The 19,936-nt window shown below is 40.4% G+C and overlaps 1 protein-coding gene and 1 pseudogene across 1 annotated transcript in view; one reads left to right on the top strand and one right to left on the bottom strand.

The window, feature by feature from the left end:
- Positions 1 to 19,936, bottom strand: part of GALNT13 (polypeptide N-acetylgalactosaminyltransferase 13) — a 506,269-nt gene that overhangs the window by 293,981 nt on the left and 192,352 nt on the right. The gene's annotated exons all lie outside the window — the stretch shown is intronic.
- LOC102264077 lies at positions 5,011 to 5,527 on the top strand (annotated as a pseudogene).

Genomic DNA, 19,936 nt, shown 5'->3' with positions numbered 1-19,936 from the left:
GAGTACATTGAGTGCTTACTCAGTATCAGGTAGATGTTAATTACTTCACATACAGCATCTCATCTAATCCTCATGGTAACCCTGGGAGACAGATATTGCAATATCATCAGCCTCCTTTTACAGATACGAAACTAAGCTAAAGATTTAGGTAATTTCCACAAGATTATGTATTTAGTTAGTGGCAGACCCAGGTTTGAATCCAGGTTTGACTCAAAGGTGTGTGTGCTCTTAATAACCATTCATTTACACATCCCATGGAAGTGGTCCAAGTGCAGCTCTAGGAAATTGGTTTTTCTTTTCTGTGGCTCAGGGAGAGGACTAAGTTTCCATTATGAAGATGTGGAATTGGCCACCTCTCTGGTCTGGAGTCCATTATGAAGATTAAATACATGGTTGAGTCCTTTTTTCTTATTTTGAATGATTCATTATAAGTTTCATTTAGGTATCAGAGAACTCGGAGCCCAACTTTTCAAATTTATGGAGCAAATATGTTGGCCATGTTAATTCCTGGCTTGATACAAGGCACTTTGATTAGTGCATAAAATATTACAAGTTCCTGGAATATCATCTGGCTTTCTGTAGTCCTAAAACAAAATCTCATTCTCAAGTGCTCAATATATTATTAAAAAACAACTTTACCTCCTCATCCCCATTATTAGCAATCTGAAACTGTGTATCTTCATGTGCTAATTGTTGGAGGTCTAATGGTATATGGGAAATAATGTAGATCAAATGGCCCTCTATTTCAAATCCAGCTCTGCTTTTTACTGACTGTGTGACCTGGGGCAGCTTACTTAACCTGTCTGGGCTTCTGTTTTGTTTTCTATTAAATGGGAATATATATTAACGATTACCTTACAGGGTTCTTGTAAGAATTAAAGAGGTCTAGGCACAGTGCTTGACATGTTATATATACTTCACAGACTCTCCTCTAAACTCTGGTCAGGTTTCAAGAATCATGTGCTCCTTTAAAATAAGGGATTGAGGAGTACAGATTGGTAGTTAAAAAATAGTCACAAGTTGTAAAGCACAGCATAGGAAATATAGTCAATAATATTGTAATAACTATGTATGGTATCAGATGGGTACTACATTTATTGAGGCGGTCACTTAGTACTAGTAAGTTATATAATATCTAATCACTTGGTTGTACACCTGAAACTAATAAAATATTATATGTCAGCTGTAATTGAAAAATAAAGCATTGTTTAAAGTAAAAGAAAAATATTGAAAAAAAAATCAAGTGTAGAGCAACAACAGAAGTTAAGAATACATATTGAAGCTGTGCAGCATTACTCCAAGGGTTTGAGCACAGCAAACCTCCACAGAAGGGAAGAGGGCATTGGCCAAATATTTCATTTCCCAACAGCACTTGTTGCTCTTCTCATTGGGAAGGCACTACACTTTGCTACCGTGGAAACTGCCCAGTGGCCTACTTTTATAGGAAATTGTCCAGCTGGATTTAATGGCTGCTCAAAAGAATTGTGTTCCACACAAAAGAAACAAGCTTGAGAAAAACACTAATAATAGCTTATCTATATATAACACGTGCCCAATTTTAAAGGTACTTTACATATATCAACTCTGAGATAACTCTGTATGCAACATGTTGGGAAATTTTTTGTGCCAATCTCTGAACAGTGACAAGCTCGACACATAGAAAATAGCAACAAAACTACCACATCAAAAGATATTACTTTTATAACAAGTCAACTGGCAGTCCCACTTGTTGCCTTATATGATTATATTTATATATTACTTTTATTGACTTTAACAAGGAACTTGATATGATGTGGGGGGCGGCAGTGGGAATATTTAGAAGAAGATTACCTTGGTTTGAGCTATGCTCTGAAATGTACCAAGTGTATAGGGAAGTATATGTATGTTGGGCAAGGATATTCACTGCATTATCATAAATTTTCTCATTTGAAAAAATGAGGAAAATAACCTGTGAAACATCTGGAATCAAATGAAATAATATCTGAAAATTTTCTTTAAACATTACAATATGTTCCATAAGTAGATTTATGTATTTTTTTATTTAACTATTTTATCTTAATGTGGCAACTCCTCCAAGAAGTCTGCCCTAAACTTTCATTTTGAACTGTTTTCTTTCATTGTGGTTGCATAATACCTTGCACAAATATTTACAAAAATACTTACATATCTAATTCATCTTCTTCACCAAACACACACAGTGATTATGTACTGTGCATTTTTGTAATGGTAGAGTATAGTATACTAGAGATGCTAAGCAAATATTCTGAACTGTACTAAACTAAAATTCAAAAATATTTAAGAGCATTAGTCCTTATTATAGACAAGCATTCATTATATTTTTGGGTTTCTCTTAATAATCTGTGAAGTCACTATTATTTTTGTTAAAGATATCACTAAAATCACACAAAAGAAAAAGATAAAAGAGCATCCTCTACCCTAAAATAGTTTCTAAAAAATTAGTTTAAAAGAAATGTTCACCATTTACTGTCTATTTCACATCTCATTTTCTTTACTCATTTTATTTCTTCTACAATTGTGATTCTATTGAAATATAAGTAGCATTATATTATTTTCATTTAATGGACAATGAAATCTTTTTGAGCCCTTAAGTTTAAGTACTTGAATTTATATTTTAAAATTTTCTGCTAGTACTTTTCAAGTGGATGTGTTGAGTATTCTGTTTAGCTTTTGAACAAGCAGTGGGACACAATTCAGATATTTGCTTGGGCACTGCACAGTAAGCAGAGTCATTTTTCTCTACATGGGGCCTTTTAACGCAAAAAAATATGAAGTACCTTCAGCTGTCTACACCCACAGTGTACCCGGTACTCATGTCTTTTACCAAGCACAAGTGATATATTATTCTCAATGAGAATTAGCTGCTTGTTCTCCTGATTATAGAGTAAATGATGCTTCTCTGCAAACATAAATTTCTCTTAGTCTTAATAAGGTTACCTGTCCTCTAAGTACATTCTTAGTTAGGTATTCTTAAAACCACTCCTGATTCTAGGAATAGTAACTGTACATTTTAAGCTTTTGGCTACACCAGTGCAATTCCAACAGTGACAGTTTTCAGTTAATTAGGTTAACTGGAGAAGATATTTACAGCATTCAAGGAAATAGAGCCCACAGGGAGCATGCATATCAAATTGGGTAGTTGCTTTTAAACTCCAAAAGATCCATATTATAACAGACAGTGTACATATCTCATTTAGTCTACCAAAACGCCTTCTCAAAAACAACTGGGCCTTCTAAGGCATACAAAATACAAAACATCTGCCTCCGATTTTTTAAAATAATTTTAATTAGTTTTTATTTTAGAACCAAATTAGTTTTAAACAGAGCCGTCAGGGTAATTCCTACCATATAGATGAGATTGATCAGAAATGACTGCAGTTAACTTGGCTGGGAGTCTACAATTTTTCACAGGAAGACTCACAGGCCTGAGCAGCTGGAACTTAAGCTGTCAAAGCCCCAATTTGAAACCATCCAAATAACCATACACAACTAAGTTACAGCTTTTTTTCCCCCAAACAGAAGCATAAAATGCCTCACTGGCAGCAAGATTCTCTATACTCAGCTTGTGATAACAGGGTTGCCAGATAGGACCTCTGCCTATCTATCTAGATTTGTAGAATGAACTCTCAGAGTACTAGTAAGTATCGATTCGTTTAAAGCAGTTCTGTAATGTACATAATCCATTGAGTTATAGACTGTAGAGCCTTACTGTCATCATTTGGTCATCAAGTCATTAATATCTCGCTGAATATTTAAAATTACCTCAATAAAGTAAAAAAATAAAATAAAATGAAGGCAGAGGTGGGTGAGTGAGTGGCAAGAGATCAACCAAAGAACTTGTATGCATATATGCATAACCCATGGACACAGACAATAGTGTGGTGAAGGCCTGGGTAGGGGTGGGGGGCAGGCTAAAAGGGGTCAATGAGGAGAAGAAGGGAACATATGTAATACCTTCAAAAATATAGATAATAAAATAAAATAAAAACATTCAGTTTAACCATTACATATCATTTTTCTGACAGAAATGACAATTCTGAAGAAAGGGTTTATACTAGTAAATGAATTAGAACATTTTATAAATGAGTTAGAACATTTAAAATGATTTAATACAATAATCTGTTACAAAATATATCAAAAATGACATGAACATTTTGTTACTGGCCTTCAATTCTTCTATTTAAAACAGTCAAAAGCATACATTTAACAATAAAATATAATACAAAAGTATAATGCATGCTATAAAAATGATAAAAGGCAATAACATTTCTTTTATATTGTCTCCATCCCAAAGTAGAGATCTTCTCGACAAAAATATTATGAGAAAATTTATCAAAAATCAAGACTAGAGCACTAAACTTCAAATATACTCTTAACAGTAAAACAGAGAAAAGTTTAGATATTGCATATCACACTACAATATTATACTTTATTTATGAAGTCTAAGATATTTTAAGCAATTTTGTAGTGAAAACAGTTGGCTCTTACTGAATTATTTCTTTGCATTCCTGCTAATCCTATATAATAAAAGTCCAGTGACCATAATGGCGTAACAACCAGAACATCCAGAGACCAGAACCACCAAGGCCCCTAACCAGGCTGGCCCCAACCCCAGCAAGCAGTTAGGGGATCAGGTAGGCAGGTGAGCAGTTAGGGGCAATCAGGTAGGCAGGTGAGTGGTTAGGGATGATCAGGTAGGCAGGCGAGTGGTTAGGGGTGATCAGATAGGCAGGCAAGCGGTTAGGGGTGATCAGGTAGGCAGGCAAGTGGTTAGGGGCAATGAGGCAGGCAGGCAGAGCCCTGCAATTGATTGCCTCAAAGAGGGAGACCCAGGCCACAGCCTGCAGGAAGGACACTCAGCGGCTGCGACGGGAGGCGCTGGTGGCAGTGGACACCGAAGGGTGGGGCTGGCACCACGGCAGCTCCTGAGCGGGAATGGCACCTGTAGCCTGGCCCAGGCCCCACGGTCACAGCCTCCCCCGGCAGATTTTGCAGGGTTGGACTGCCAATCCTCCTGCCATGATGCCTGGGCAGATCCCGGACCCTTCCATGACTGCGGGATCTCTGCCAGGGCTCAGACCCCTGACTGGACTCCCCAGCTCGGCCCTGACTGCGGAGGAGCTGAAATATGCTGACATCCACAACACTGGGGCCATGATCGCCCCTTTGCACTTCCTGGAGGTGAAACTGGGCAAGAGGCCTCAATCCGTGAAAAGTGAGCTAGACGAGGAAGAGAAATGGAGGGAAAGGCACCAGAAAAAGGACAAAGTGGCGGCAGGCCCATGCAGGAACAAGAAGAATGAGCAGAAGGAGTTTCTGCAGTAGGAATCTGAGCAGCTGGAGCTCATGATGCGGAGCTGAAAACCCAGAGGGAGGAGCTGAAGCAGGAGTGGCAGCAGCTCATCCGGATGCTCACCGGCATCACCCCACCTGCATCGTCAGGACCAACACTGTTAAGACCCCCGACTCAGAAGGCATCCCACTTCTGGAGAAGCTGGAGAAGAAGTGACTATGGGCTGAGAGCAGAATGAGGAGAAGGAAATAAGGAGAGGGAGGACAAACAGGGTCCCAGAGGGCTCTTCCTTGATGCATGAAAAACTCTTCAGTGAGGCTCAGTACAGCCAGCATCAGCCAGGGTTTTTTGTAAAACTCAGATCAACCACACCAGGGGAAGAAACCCAGGCTGATGAAACCCAGAACCAAGTGCTAAGACCAAAGTAGTCCTGAGGGGGGCTGTTCTGCCTGGGGCCAGGCTTGCAGGAAGCAGGACAGAGGCTCTGGGCCAGAGAGACACCCAACCAGGCAGCTGTGGGCACTTCTCTGGCCTCTCCGCCAGGGCACCCACCCAAAGGACCTCCAAACAGCCAGGAAAAGCCATGAGTTGCAACCAAAATTATGGCTGAGTATGGAACTCAGAGTGAAACTGCAATCTGCCTGCCCCCAGCCCTGACCCTGACCCTGACCCTGATCCTGGTGCAAGGCTGGATAAGGGCACAGTGCCAGGCCCTGCTGTACCCACTGTGGTCCAGCTCAGTCCTGCCCGGAGTGGCAGCGGGGCGCACACTCGCCGGCCCTGCTGGAGTTGCTGTGGGCACGAGGCATGGATGCCCTTCCAAAGCACATACTCACTGAATGTTTACAGACTGGCTGTCATGGCAGGGCTTTCAACTGCACATGTTTTTTATACTTTCTTTTTTAAAAAAAATATTTTTTACAAAAGTAAAAAGATTTTATACAAGCAATATATAAGTGGATTTCTATAATCACTTGATGTGATACAGTATAAATATGCAATGGTTTGTTTGTTAAGAACAGATATTCAGCAGTTATGGCCGTTGCATGTAACTTCTAAATACTGTAGTCTCTGAGTGTTGGGGGTGGCAGGGGCAGGGTGCGATGCATTTCCATCCTGGTAAACCCTTCATAGTACTCAGTTCTGTATTGCTCAGTAAAAATTGCTCTTACTTAAAAAAAAAAAAAAAGAGGGAGGCCCAGACACCTGCCGGTGATGCTGTGGCAGGTGTGCGGCCGACCAGTGATCACCCCCCAGAGGGAGGCCCAGGCCAGCCAAGCCATTGCACCCCACGCCTGTTGCCTACGGAGGGAGGCAACTGGTGGCAGGGGAGGGGGACAGTGCTGCACAGATGACAAGCAGTGGTAGTGGCAGGAGCAGGGCAGCTGCCTGCAGCCAGGGGAAGGAAAGCCCTGATAGGCCCTGATCTCAGGCCAGGCCTAGGGACCCTACCCAAAGGGTCCTGGATTGCGAGAGGGTGCAGGCCGGGCTGAGGGACCCCCTCCCCAAGTGCACAATTTTCAAGCACCAGGCCTCTAGTCTATATATAAAAGCCTAAGCAACTGTTATGGTGGAACAACCGAACAACCAGAACAACCAGTCACTATGACACGCACTGACCACCCGATCGCCTGATCGGGGCTTGCTGGCCAACCTCCCAGTTCCTACCACCAGCCAGCAGGCGCCGATCACCTGATAGGGAATGGGGAACCAGGGGTGGGTGGTGGCGGATGGAGACAGCACCAGGCAAAGGTGGGTCTGGATGGGGGGCAGGGCCAGATGCCTGAAGCTGGGGGAAGGAACGCCCCAGCAGGCCAACCTCCCTGTTCCTGAAGAATTTTGAAAAACCTCTTTCTGGGGAAGCTTTTCTTTCCCCTGAGTGGCACACAACTGAAAGGCACTAGCTGTGGAGCCACCCAATCTCTCCCTGCACCCAGTCGGATTGAGTCTGGTGCGCGGCGGGACAGAACACCCTGAGCCACTGCCCACATGTGGGAAGCTGGTGGGTGGGGCGTGGACACAGGGGCCTCAGAGCTGGACCACCCAGTCCCCACCGTGCTCTCCACCTGGAGGCATCCAGCTGCAGACCTACGACCCCATTAACTGGATCAGTGGTGGGGTGGAAAGTGACCCGGGAGGGTGAGGAAATGAAACTTGGGGCGAGTACCATGGGTGCAGTCCCCATGACCTTCCCCTCCCAGGATAATGCTGCGCTCCCTAACCTCCCACACACCAGAAGTAAATGTGGATTCACAAAGAGGAGGGAGCCCGAGGAATTCAGCTGGGGGGACGAGAGGAGTTACTTACTTCTGACACCTCCACCCTTTGCTCTAAGGCTGCCTTCTCCTTCCCTAACACATGTTGCTTGAAGTACACGATGGTTTGTGTTTAGACATGCGATAAACATGGGGAAAGCAAAGTTTGCTTTAGAACAACAAAAGAGTCTGGAGTCCTTGTGTCTCTCTCTCTCTCTCTCTCTCTCTCTCTCTCTCTCTCTCTCACACACACACATACACACACACACATACACACACACACATACACACACACACATACACTCTCACACACACACACACACACACACACACACACACATACACACACACACATGCACACACACTCACTCCTTCCTACCCTCTTCCTTGGCCTGGCGAGTCTTCACACAGAAAGTTAATCCTAGCTCCTCAGAACAAACCCTCGCTGCAGTGTCCTCTGTTTTGGTTTGTTTTCTTTTCTTTCTCTCACAAGGTTTTTTTCTAACCTCTAAACCGGCAGTCAGACATCCCCCAGGGTTCCTGGATTATGAGAGGGCACAGGCCAGGCTGAGGGGCCCCTCCCCTAGTGCACAAATTTAATGCACTGGGCCTCTAGTAATATTAATAATTCTATATTAATTAGTCTGGTTCATCAAATTAAAACACTGAGCAATTATGCAAAAGATTGTAATGAGAACAGCTGTTATTTTCTTCCTATTACAAAAACAATACAACACACACAAAACATCTTATTCAATATGGTGGGTTACATTTGTAATTGCTGCATTTTAGATTTTTAAAATTTAAAGTATTATGGATGTACACATATTTGTGTTGGATAATTGTGACATACATGTTTGTGCAAAATGAAAAACATTAGGGGCATATAAGTGAATAGGATAAATATAAACTATCCTAATTGAGACAAGTTATTTTTACAAAGGTAAAGGATATTTGAGTTGAATATCCGGAGTGATTTCCTGACTATGAACAATAAATGAATTATGGAGCAGCTTCCTGAGACTGTGGAAGAAGCTTAATCACAGAGGCTATTTTAAAATAGACTGGGGAAACTGCTGAAGATACATTTTGTAGGATAGGAAATGTTGGTTTTCAAAAGGATAGAATGAGTAAATCAAATTTGGTATTTTCATGGGCTTATATTTTGAGCTTGCATTGTTAAAATAAATTTTAAATTGCAGACAGCTAGCATTTCTCATCCCTCACCCCCCGTCTGTGTTGCAGAAACTCTATTCCAGATAGTGGCTGAGAGGCCTCAGGATTACTCTTTTATGTAGCCTCCACTAATAGGTCTACCATAGGTATGGCAGGCCAAAGAAACATCTGCAGGTCAGGAATAATGGGGCCTTATCACATTTGCCCCACCTCATTCACAGGGCAAGCGTTCTATCCTAGGAGTGGAAAACTAAGAAGACTGGAAGGTACCACCCCTGCCCAGTGTCCTGCTTATAAAGAAGTGCTACTTTTTACTTATTCTTTCATTTTGGGGGTAGTCTCTATATATAAAAAAAAGTAATATGCAAATTAGCCGGGACACTGTAATGTCATGACTGCTCAGGAGGAGGCTACGTGAGCAGGTGGTCAAGAGGAGACTGCTGCGTGGTGAGGCAAGCCACGGATGGTGCAGGCCCACAGAGAGCAGGGCCTGCCAGCCACCACAGCAGTAAGCAGGGCATGCCAACCACCACGATGGCGAGCATGCCTGCAGAGAACACAGCCTGCCAGCCACCGCAGTGCTGAGTAGGCGCGCAGAGAGCAGGGTGGAGCAAAGCCTACAGAGAGCAGGGAGCAGGGCCTGTCCACAGAGAGCAGAGACCAGGGCCTGCCAGTCTCCACTGTGGAGAGGAGGCCCACAGAGAACAGGGTCTGCCAGCCAGGGCGCACCAGCAGTCCCGTCTCTGTGGGTGAGCTGCAGAGGAAACTGTCCCTCTCACATTGATGTTTCTCTCTGAATTTCCCTCTCTCTTCCACACTCTCTAAGAATCAATAGAAAAATATCCTCAGGTGAGGATAAAAAAAAAAGAAAGAAATGTCATATCCTATGAAAGAGACATCTTGAAAATGCCTAAAGAATGTTGTCATTTTTTTTTTGTGGTGAAGGGACTGGAGTCCATGTTGATGAAAACACCTTGGTGGCTGCAGTGGCCAGCAGTGGCAGCAGCAGCGGGGTGATGGGGGCAGCACCTTCCCCTGATCAGCCCGATCGCCTCCTGCAGAGGGAGGCCAGACTGCGGATTAGTCCCGCTCCCGGCGGGGAGTGGGCCTAAGCCATCAGTTGGACATCCTCTGAGGGCTCCCGGATTGGAGAGGGTGCAGGTTGGGCTGAGGGGCCCCTGCCCTGTAAAGGAATTTCGTGCACCGGGCCTCTAGTTGCGTAATAAAATTATATAGGTTTCAAGTGTACAATTATATGATACATCATCTGTATATTGCATTGTGTTCCCGCCACCCAAAGTCAAATCTCCTTCCATCGCCATATATTGGACCCCCTCTACTCTTCATTACCCCTACCCGCTTCCCCTCTGGTAACCACCATACTCTTGTCTGTGTCTATGAATTTTTGTTTGTTTGTTTATCTTGTTTGTTCATTTGTTACTTTCACTTTTATATCCCACATGCGTGAAATCATATGGTTCTTGACTTTTTCTGTCTGGTTTATTTTGCTTAGCATGATATTCTCAGGATCCATCCATTTTGTTGCAAATAGCAGCATTGCATCTTTTCTTATGGCTGAGTAGTATTTCGTTGTATATATGTACCACATGTACTTTAAACAATCCAATTAAAAAATGAGGAAAGGACATGGACACACTTCTCCCAAGAAGACATACAAATGGCCAATGGATATATGAAAAAAAAATTCTCAACTTCAATATTAGGGCAATGCAAATCAAAACTACAATGAGATTTCATCTCACACATGTTAGAATGGCTTTATCAACAAGACAAGTAATAGCAAGTGTAGGAGAGGTGGAGAAAAAGGACCCCTCATTCACTGCTGGTAGGAATGTAAACTGGTACAGTCACTATGGAAAAGAGTATGGGGGTTGCTCATAAAATTAAGGATAGAGCTACCATATGATCCAGCAATCCCTCTTCTGGGTATCTACCTGAAAAACTCGAAAACACTTATTCACAAAGATATATGCATCCCTAAGTTCATTGCAGCATTATTCACTGTGCTGTGGCCAAGACATGGAAACAACCAAAGTGTCCCTCAATAGGGGTGCCATCTTTGAGAGAAGCAACCACTGCTCTGACCTCAGCTATAGAGCAGTGAAGCACAGAGATTTTGCCCAGGGAAAAAGCAGGTCACAAGAACAGAGATCTTCAAAGATCTCCCCAAAGGAACTGACTTTGTTTAGAATAGACTGTAGGGATGATCAAGCCTAAAGGCTAACTTTCTCTATAACAATTTGGAAGAGAGCAACAAGAGGAGAATATTAGCTCCATGAGAGTAACAAGCTACACGACAGGCCAGCTATAATTTACCATGGAGAACCAGGTAAAGAGAGAGTCAAGAAACACACTCCTGAGTTCAGAAAAAAAGCAAAGACCGGCCTCTAACTCTACTCCTGCAAAGCAGCCTGAATTTAACTGGATCAGAATGTAGAGCAATTTATAACCTTGGGCATTTTAAAAAACAATAGCACAATCAGTTTGCAATTAATGTTGAAGAACAAAAACAGCCCTGATAATTCTTTCCAAAAATGCTTTCCAAAATTGTTCTGATATTTTATTTTAAAACAAGCACTATTGCCTCTACTTTCTTATTGAATTTATTTGTGTGACACTGGTCAACAAAACCAACCAGGTCTCCAGTGCATAACTGAATAACTGTGTACAGACTACTTTCCTAGAAAACATGTAAATAATTTTATAATATACTAGAGGTTGGGTGCATGAAATTCGTGCATAGGTGGGGTCCCTAGGCCTGGCCGGTGATCAGGGCCATCGGAGCCAGGCCGATCAGGGCCGGGCTGGAGAGGAGGCGATGGTCGCCGGGCCAGGTGCAGAAGTAACGGACACTGGGTGCTGATACCACCATCGTCGGCACCCCACCACCACACGGTTCCCCGCCTCCCCCCCTCCTTCCCTCACCGCCACGCTGCCACAATGGCAGTTGGGCAGCGGGCCAATCAGGACTTGCCGGTGGGGAGGAGGGACAGGGCACAGGAGGTTGGACATTAGCCCCAAGGAGGGAGCTGGCCCTCGGCCCCCCTGGGATAGGGGTTGCTTCCACCGCCACCTACCCCCGGTTCCCCATCCCAGCCCAGGTAGAGGGACCATGGGAGGTTGGTCAGCCAAGGGAGGTTGGCTATGGGAGCGCACTGACCAACAGGGGGAAGCTCCTGCATTGAGTGTCTGCCCCCTGGTGGTCAATGTGTGTCATAGCGACCAGTCGTTACAGTCGCTTAGGCTTTCATATATATAGATAGAATATGAAGAGTCGTATTATGTTTAGTGAACAAAAGAAATTAGTGTCTGAATATAGATAACAAAGTATAGAATAGTTTTTTCTTCATATCTACTAAATGTAAAATAAAATAATATAATATTGAATACTAGAGGCCCAGTGCACAAAATCGTGCGCGAGTAGCTTGCCGCCGCTTGCCACAGCTTGCTGCCCCACCCACTTCCACTCATTGCTCACTGTCCCACCCACCACCTCAAACCACTCACCGCCCTGCCCACTGCAGCTTGCAGGCCAAGGGGTAGGGACCAAGAGGTGGTTAATGCACCTCATGGCGACTGGTTGAGCGGTCATTCCAGTCATTACTCTTATGGTCCCTGGCCATTTGTTATATAGGATAACAGAAGAGATGAAGGTCAAGGTTACTTTTGCAAATTCTATTATAGATTCAAGGCTATTGTAATTAATTATAGTGTATAAGACACAGCCTGTGGCCACTTCTGTTCAATACATTTTCACAATATGGTAAAACTTTGCACACTGCATTTTAGTTATCTATTTACAGTTATGTATAATCTGCTTCACTCACAAAGAATATAAGGTAATTTACAGAGACAATTAAAGTTCTCTGATACAAAAGAATTAATGGAAGTGAAACTCATTAATTAGCATAAATCCATGAATAATTTCTTTAAAAATACTATAAGGTTCAACATAATTACAAAATTGGAACACAAATTTAGTTCTCTTTTTTTTTTGGACAAAAGAAAAGAGAAAAACATCAATAGTGATAGATTCACACTTTTTATTCTAAGAAAGTTACACTGTTGTTCTGAAGATCAGCCTATTCTGGCACTGAGGTCTGACAGAAGCATCCCTCTCATGTTATTCTTGGACTATTGAGAAATAACAGGAAAATGGACCACATGTATAGTCTCATCTTTGATCAAAATTATCAATTTGAAAATTATTGAATTTACACAATTATTTCAATTGTTTTAGGGAGTCCATGCATTAATATGCTAGAAGACCATAGATCAAGCTAACATAATCATATTTTAAAGGAATAAAATCTTTCAACTGCTTAGACTTAGGAAGCGGGGGTGGTAGACAAATTAATAGGAAACTTAGACAAATGCACTTATAATGATTTATAATATCAAATCATAGTCTCATTAAAATATAATAAATTTGAAAAAACCCTGATAGACTTGTGAATGTTAAAGATAAAAAAAGTCCCTGGAACAAAAAAAGTTCTTTGTATAATCAGAATATAGTAAATGCTATGAATTCTACATACATGTGCCTTCAATTAATATGCAATATATGTTGAGATTCAATAATTCAGACTTTTTTAAACACTCATGTACCATAGTGTTTATCTAAGGCTTCACTGATGTGTATAACAGTCTGAAAAATTAGCTTGTGGGCCATCGATATATGTGCTTTGTTGGGAAAGCATTTCTGACAAGCAGCCAAGGCTTCTCAGTAGTGTGTAATCTGCACATTCTCAGCAATGCACACTTCCTTTCAGAAGAAAACAATTTATCCTTTTCTTTTCCTTATCAGGAATCTGAATTCACACCTGCAAACATTTGATATAAATAACTAAATCCTCTCATGAAAAAAAAAATTGATGACAGAGTGCATGTGGAGAACTAATGACATCTATTTCATCACAAACTAGATTTAGTTTTTTCTTCCAGAAAGAGGTTTCAGTTGTGTGCATTGGTGCATCTATAGGTGTATTCTATCTTCTTAGCTAATAAAGTTACTTTCCTGAGACCATCAATCGCTTGGGTCCCTTTATGTTATGTTTATAAAATTTTAAATTTTAATAAGTATACCTAGATTTAGTAAATATTTAGTTTCCAAGTTGTAATTTAATCATTGGTATTCTAAAAATGCTTTAAAGTATCAACAAAGAAAATTCAAAGGTAAATCCTCTGTCCAGAAAGTTACACTTATTGTTTGAAAAAATAATCAGTGTTCTGAATAAAGATGCATATAATCAAAAGTTTATGCAAATGAATTCGTAGAGTACTGACTATACTTATAAATGCATAAATACTCTTATCTATAGCTAAGACAAACCCATGTATAGAGGGATTTCTCTATGCAATATTGCTATATATTCCTTACTAAAAGAAAAAAAGGTATGGTCAGATTTATATTACAGCTTGCTGAAATGTTGTCTAATGACAACGGGCAACAATTACAGTATAACGTGCCAATGTCTGCTACTAAAAGCACTGTCAAAAATGAAACAAGCCAAATTACAAAGCACTTAAGAAAATATAATTTTCATAAATGAATTATTCATCAGATTAAATTCAATGGTGGGAGAGAAACCCAATATGCCAAAAGCTTAAAATACATCCTCACATGTAATCCTCACAGAAGATCTGTTGTATGAACAATGAGGAAACTGAGGCTCAGAATTTGGGTACCCTGCCTGAAGTCTACTTCACTTAAATGATGGAAGAAGGTATCAAACCCAAGATTCTAGGACCCTGAAGCCTTTAGTCCCTCCTTCACACTGCACCTCATCAGGTAGAGCACACAGACTCTTTCACTCCTTTCTGTCCCTCATAAAGTCAGTGAATTTGGAATGAAGCCGCCACCTGTGTTTTCCCCAATTTGTGCATATGGATGTCATTATTTCCACAACTAGCTTTTGTGAGGCTAAGCTGCACCTGAAAGTAACAAAGGTTCACATGAACAAAGAAGTCATTCACACATGACTCTTACAGGTTATATTAAAATCATAATTTCACTTTGTTTTAATTAGCAATTAGTACTAATCCACATTTTCAGTTGTCACTGTTTCAAACCTAAGCAAGAAAATAAAGAACATTTTTCTATTATAAATAAATTATCTAAATTGGCACTTTTCTTCCATTAAGAGTGTTTTTAGTTTTTGAGTTTAGTACTACCAAACATTTCTATTTCCTGATCGGAGGAGGGGGGTTAGGGTGGATAACACATCTGAGCAGGAATATAAATATAGATCAATTGTGTGGAAATGGATTCTCTGGCATTTTTATTGTAGAAAATCATCTGTAGGAAAAAGTGCAGGACCAATAACTAAGCATGACCTTGAAATTACTTGAAAGCAATTAAATTGCCTTAGTGAACAAGAAAAAAGAGAGTGACAGAGAATATCGGGATTTCATTCTTAAGCAAGAAACTTGATGTGAATGTTCAAAATCGATGCTTGTGGAAAATAACTCAACATATGAAAGATTTCTGAACAATTTCAAATACAATCTATACTAATAAAGGGGTAATATGCTAATTAGACGGGACATCTTCCAGATGACCTTCCGGACGTCCTTCTGGACAAAGCCATGGTGGTGGGGCCGAGGCACAGGTGGTTAGGGGCGATCAGGCTGGCAGGGGAAAGCAGTTAGGGGGATAAGGCCAGCAGCGGAGAGCAGTTAGGGGGATCAGGCCGGTAGGCAGGTGAGCAGTTAGGAGCCAGGGTTGCCAGAGGGCTGTCCAACTGCTGGTTTAGGCCCAATCCCTGTGGGGTCCCAGATTGGAGAGGGTGCAGGCTGGGCTAAGGGCCCCCACACCCACCATGCACAAATTTCATGCACCAGGCCTCTAGTGTTATTAATAATTGATCTATGTTGAGGAATAGAAAAAGAATAACATCGGGAATAAAGAAGGAAGTATTTATAATACATGAACTTTTTCTTAGGCAGCACTGATAGCATGAAACCTTACCTGAACTTTATCAATGAGCTTCTCTCTTATTTTAGCCAAAAAAAATCCTGTGTTATAGCTGGCATGAAAGATGGATTTGTTTTAATACATGGGTTTTTCAACATTAATGATAGAGGTAGGTAAAAGCATTAGTATTATAGTAAGTAGTTTTAGAATATAATATCTTTAAGTGTATTTAAGTAATTTAGGGATTATATTATACTTAACTTAAAATTAATTTCCTAGAATTTGGTCCACTTACCTTAGAGTCATAATATTGTTTCATGGATCTCAATTTAGACAGACCTGTCATACTCAAAATATATCAACCTAATTTTTATAAAACACAGGTAGCATTCATACAGTAGAAACTATATAAACCAAGAATCGTGTCAACCAGTTCAGCAAAAAATTTTCCAAGGTAAATTCATAATTAGCTTATTGTAGAAAGAATGTCCAGGAAAATACAAGGAAGTTAATAAAAATGATTTGCTAATGTGCTTTAACTTATTACAATAGAAAGTGACATTTATAGTTGAAATATTACTTTTGGACTATTACTGACTGGTATTCTAAAAACAGCAACCAATAAATAGTGTTTAAGCTAAATCTCTCCTACAGTAAAAATTGAAAAGTATATACAGAGGCAGCCTATTTGCATAGTGTAGCTTTCCTCAACCTGCCTTCCACTCTCACCAGATGAACCTGTCCCCTTTGGTCTTTGGGTTGAGAATATGGCCCTTCTCCCTTCCTACTATCCACAGAAACATCAAGATTGAGTTATTCCTCATGACATTTAACATTCCTTGTCCAGGACTCCCCAGCATTGGCAATCTGCCTTTGATATTAAAGCCTGCCATGGTCACCCCTATTCCCACACCATCACTTTTTCCCGTTGCTTCACTTCAGCAGGGACTGAACTAGAAAGTGCTGCTACTGCTGCATAAAGGGAAATGGCAGTCAGGATGTGGTTATCCGATGAGAGGACACAAAGGCGCTGCTTAATTATCAGGGGCACCAATCATTATCAAAAGGTGAGTCCCAAACAGAGGTATCCATGGATCAGAGAGCAGAGGACAGAAGGAAGGTATCTCTCATCTTCCAAGTTCTCCTTCAAAGCCACTTCCTCAAGGAAGACGATTCTTTCTCCAACTCGGAGAGCTGAACAACAACAGCACTTATTTCTTGAACCAATCATTAGATATTTGTTATTTGGTCTACGGCCATACCACCCTGAACGTGCCCGATCTCGTCAGATATTTGTTATTTGTTCCTTTGAGGGAAAGAATTGTTTGTTATGCTTCACAACTTATAATAAAGTTGCATACAAGGTATGCTGAAAACACATGTGCCACTGCTACCTCAGAAAGTGAGAGTATTAAAGAATTTTAGATGCCATTAATTTTCGAAGTTAATAAAATGAAAATGCAGAAATTTCGTTTTAGGGTCTGTGGAAAATTTTTATTTTCTCTTTTGAAACATTTTGATATAAAAAATTTATAAAATGGGCAAAAATGTCTTTATATATCACACAGAAATCTCAACTGCTGTGAAATATAAAATAGAGGAAAGGTTTTGTTTTGAAGATACACAGCATTCAGACCAAATGTCAGCCCAGTTGTATCTTTGTTTTATGACCTTAGGTAAGTTATTTTACCTCAGCTTCACTTTGTACAAAATGAAAATAATGAATTTCATGAATGCTATATTATTTTAAGAAGCAAAGGAGGCAATTCATTAAATAACTATGTATCATAAATCCAGGGAATCTATTTGGATAATAAACTGATTTCTAGATTTTAACCAGATCTAGGTACTAGTAACATGCTATTTTTGAAGAAGTCTGTCATATTTATGAACTGTTTAAATAATCTTTTGGTTGTATGGACATGATATTGCTTGAATTAGAGCCTAGAGACTAAGAAAACCCAAGTCTCAAGCACATTGCTTTATTGTGGTTCAACCACAAGTGTCCATTACAGGTTGAGGCTACTTTATACTATTAAACACCAGGCATATTATCAAAGCATAAATAAGATAAATCAATGGTCATTTGACAATGGTCTACCTTCAAAACAGACTGCACTTGAAACTCTAATAGCATTCATATCTATGGGAAATTAGTCATATGGAAAAGTCTTGCAGTATGGGGTAAAGAGAAATATATTGGCCATGGAATATCATCAAAAAGTACTTCAGGGTATGTTCAGGGTCTATTACCTGAGTTTAGGGTGGGAGTATTTTTGGAATGATAATACTTGATCTAGCACAGTCCATTTTTCTACTATCTTTCATTATAGAAAGGACTGAAAAAAAGCCAAACAAACATCAAAACAAAACAAAAAAATGATGATACTGCCACATAAAGGGAAATGATGGGCAGTGATATGGATTTTCTGGTTAAGAGGGCACAGGGCATTTCTAATTAGAAGTGATGTAAGGCATTATAAGAAGGTGAGTCATGAACAGAGGTAACCATGGAAAAGGAGCAGAATGTAGTAGACTAAAAGAAAGCCTACTTCTGTCTCAAGAAGACAGGTACATATGCTAATACTGCGATGGTTTCAAGTGTGGAAAGATGTAGAAGGAAAATTAAAGTGAAAAAGTCAAGGAAATGGTTTAGGGTAGACATCAGTACCCAGAAATGAAAAAGAGATTTAGATAGAGAATGAGTCTGCAGCCTTTATAACTTCTCTGTGGAATTTATGTTAAAATCAGCTAGATTACAGGGGTTTCCCAGGTACATCCAGACAGTAAAGACATGAAACTCAATCTATAAATATAGAGAAAGCTTGCATACACAGCAACATAAAATATAATACTAAATGTTTCAATGTGAGCAAAGAGTCAGGTGACTTATAAAAGAGGCCATGAAAAACATTAAAAACTAAACTTTCTTCCAAATCCAACATTTTCTGCCCTGTATCCCAGACAATAAATGTGACACCCTGGCTAGGCATCCTGAACAGTAGTCTATGAATTTACCCAAAGAATTGCAAAATGTGTACACTGAAATGATGACTGATACTTTAACTAGCATAGATTCCAGTTCATGGAAAAAAATAGCTGAAGTTGTCATGCTTTGATAACATCATTTAAATAGCCAAAGTTTAGGGAGGAAGTAAATATGCAGGTGCCTCGAATATGGAAGGGTGCTTTGAGCTTTGTATATCCTGAAATTTGACCAATGTTAACATGTCAGGAGAATCTAAAGAGGGTTTGAAGTTAGAAATCAAGTAAACATTCCTTCTATTGCCACCTCCTTGGACGGAAATAAAGTCCTTAAAAGACCCTTAAGAGAAAAAATTCTAAAACTTCCTTCCATTTATTGCTGGGTCTATCATTTAATCATATGTACAGATTGATATCCTAGCCCATGTGCATTTTAACCTTCACTTATTGCTACTTAACTGTTTCTTAATTTTCTTAATTACATGCTAATACTTAAGTACTATTTAATCTTCCTCCTCCTCGTCTTCCTCCTCCTTCTCTTCCTCCCCCCTCCTCTCTCCTCTCTCCTCTCTCCTTTCTTCCCTCTTCTCTCTCTCTCTCTCTCTCTTTTAGGATTGGATGAGATTAAGCTATATTCTAGCACACGCCCAGTAAATATTTGCAGAATAAGTAAATTATTCAAGTAAAGCAGCCAAGGTGCCTAGATACAGGTCTCCACATCACACCTCCCTCCCAATACACTTGCTGAAGTGATACTTGCACAGATCATCAACTGTATTAACTAAAGTACTTTAGGAGGACAAGGAATTGAGAGAATACAAAGTATTTGAGTATATTATATACAAATATACTCAAGTCCAAAATACTGATTACCAAAAAAACTATATGAAGATATACAGAAGGGTAAATGGAATATTCATTTTGCTCCATATTCTTTCTCAATATTGTATTGTGAGTATTGTTAAGATGGCTCAAAGTAACTTACTTTTACTTTGTTTTAGTTTTTTGTTTGATGATCTATATTAATAAGAAAAGTAATCCTATATAATAAAGTGGTAATATGCAAATTAACCCTCATGCCCTCACAAGATGGCTGCCTACTACCAGGCCGGCAGGGGTGTTAGTGAGGGACAACCAAACAACTGAACAAGCAGGCTGCGTAGGGCGACCAGGCTGGCAGGGGGGTTAGTGAGGGACAACCAAACGACTGAACAGTAGGCTGCGTGGGGTGACCAGGCCCGTGGGGGGAGGGGGGCCGTGAGGGGTGACCAA

Source organism: Myotis brandtii, unplaced genomic scaffold (assembly GCF_000412655.1).
Source record: "Myotis brandtii unplaced genomic scaffold, ASM41265v1 scaffold125, whole genome shotgun sequence".
Lineage (NCBI taxonomy): Eukaryota > Metazoa > Chordata > Mammalia > Chiroptera > Vespertilionidae > Myotis > Myotis brandtii.
The sequence above is the reverse complement of the archived record's forward strand: the minus strand, read 5'-3'. Positions and strand labels throughout refer to the sequence as shown.